Source organism: Mus pahari, chromosome 14 (assembly GCF_900095145.1).
Source record: "Mus pahari chromosome 14, PAHARI_EIJ_v1.1, whole genome shotgun sequence".
NCBI classification, from domain to species: Eukaryota; Metazoa; Chordata; class Mammalia; order Rodentia; family Muridae; genus Mus; species Mus pahari.
The window spans coordinates 55,541,085-55,543,531 of NC_034603.1; the positions used below are offsets into that span (position 1 = coordinate 55,541,085).

General features: G+C 46.9%; 1 protein-coding gene across 1 annotated transcript in view; it reads right to left on the minus strand.

Moving 5' to 3' along the window:
- Positions 1-2,447, minus strand: part of LOC110332351 (olfactory receptor 4D1) — a 12,180-nt gene that overhangs the window by 791 nt on the left and 8,942 nt on the right. The window lies entirely within an intron of this gene.

Here is a 2,447-nt window from a genome sequence, read left to right on the forward strand (position 1 = left end):
GAGGAGGTTTCCCACCACGGTCGTGCTGTAGACACACAAGAACACTAGAAACAGGAAGACCTGAAGCTCCCAGATCTCTGAGAACCCCAGGAAGACAAACTCTGACCCCCATGTGAGGTTCCCTGGTTCCATGGTGTCTTCTGCATGAACCTAAAGGAAACGGCTGACTGATCCACGTGCATGAAGTGACTCCCTGCCCTGTAAGCATTCGGGGCTCAGACTGAGTTGTTCCATATGGTGGACATCATCATGAGAAGACCACGATGCTACCTGCTGCCTCCTCTCTGAAGAATCGGGTAAGTGGATATTGGCACACCCGTGCAGGAGACAGTGTTTTATTTTTGTATTTTCCTGCTTTGTTTCTCGAGACAGGGTCTTGTTATGTAGCTCAGACTGTCATCAAATTCAAGGTCCTCCTGCCTCAGCCTTTCCGGCACCGTGCTGGCAGTGGTGTGGTAGCCTGTGAAGTCCCACGGGTGCCTGAAAGCCACACAGAAGAGTTTGTAACCTGCCTGTCCAAATCCGCAAGGCCGTGGGAAGATACTGAGTGAGCCTCTCTCAAGTAAATTTCAGGTTTTATTTTCCTTGAGATTTCAGCAAAAGCAGGTGACTTGTTTTATTAGGATCCCAACTGGCAGGTCAGTAAAGTGGGAACATCAACCACAAAGCTTCATTTCTCATTTTCTGAAGGGTAAGTAGAAAGGCACACATAAATCCCTGTAACTGTGCTTTGAGCACCCCAGTCTCCAGCCTCCCTTATTCCAGTCTTTACTTTTTTGTATCAGTTTTGATGCATTTAAAACATCCCAGTGTTAATAAACCTTTCATGTTACTAATGCTTCCTCCTCCATCACTCAATCACGTGATCCTGGGAACAAGGTTTTGGCTTACAAATATGTTTGTTCCCAGCAGGGCCCGGGATCTGATAATAGAGAGTTCTTAGCATGGAGCTCTTGGTGGGGGGCAGGGTGAACAAATAGGTGTAGGATGGATAGTCTCTTGTTGTCTTAGGGTCACCATCGCTGTGGTGAAGCACCATGGCCAAAAGCAACGTGGGGAGGGAAGGGTTTCCTTCACTCACCATTCCATTGAACAGTTCCTTATCAAAAGCAGTGAGGGCAGGGACTCAAGCAGGGCAGGAACCTGGAGGCAGGAGCTGAGGCAGAGGCCATGGAGGGGCGCTGTTTACTTGCTTGCTCCTAATGATTTGCTAAGTCACCTCTCTTATAGAACCCAGGACCACAGCCCAGGGATGGCATCACCCAGAATGTTGGGCTCTCCTCCATCACTAATTAGGAAAGTGAATCAAGCTTTGGGGACCAGTCGCAGAGGTGATATACAACGCAGGCGCACATTATATTCATTGCAATTCTATGAATCAAAATTGTGCACGGTTAGAAAAAATACTTTGGTGGCAAGCATTAACAAAGAAGAGAGCATGAATATTAGGGAGAGAAAGAGAATGAGCAAAGAAGAGAACATGGATGAAAGAGAGTGAGAGAGCATTGACTTTTAGGCTCTGCCTCATCTGACAAGAAATTCAGAAGACTTGATTCAAATCCTTGGATTTTTTTCTGATATAGTTATGATGAAATTCTACCTTTTATGGGAGGGATGAAGACACTTCCTGACTTGAGGCTCCCTCTTTTCAGACAACTCTGTGTTGAGCTGACATAAAACTAGCCAGCACGCTTGTCAAGTAATCATGAGACACAGTTGGAGCCTGTCACATCCAGCTGCCTTGCACTCCTCAGCACAGAAGCCTCTTGGCTGACAAGGTTCCGTAGGACGTATATACAGGCAAGAGTGAGGTGGAACTGGAGGATTTGTGAAATGAGAACTAGATAGTGACTCCCGTCGGAAGATGGTCCAGAGAGCTCTTCTGGGAGCATTCTGACTTTAGCAGACATATAATCTAAGGCTAGAGGAAGAAGGACATTGCTGAATAAAAGGAATGGGGATAGATGAAGTGAAGGGAGATGGCAAGGAAACACTGAGGTAATAGTGTGGAGGAAAGTGGATTTGTTAGGGTTGAAGAGAGGAGCTGGGAAGTGAGTGAGACAGGTATGGTGCCAGGGTGAAGGCAAGTGTGCTCCCCATGCCTGTCTTGTCTCATGCTCCCATCCCTGCCCCATGCTCCCCATGTCTGCCATGCCCTGTGCTCCCCATTCCTTCCTTGCCTCGTGCTCCCCTAATCTTTCTCCCTTTGCCTATTATACTTCATTAGCGACTGGATAGCAGCATCTATCTTCTCAGCCCTGCTTTTGTGTCTTCCACTCCTGAGTCCTTCCACAAAGCAGCCTGGGAGAACGTTCCAGATGGGGACCTGATCATGCTCCTTTCTTGTCATTAAGAAGAAGAAGAAGAAGAAGAAGAAGAAGAAGAAGAAGAAGAAGAAGAAGAAGAAGAAGAAGAAGAAGAAGAAGAAGAAGAAGAAGAAGAAAGAA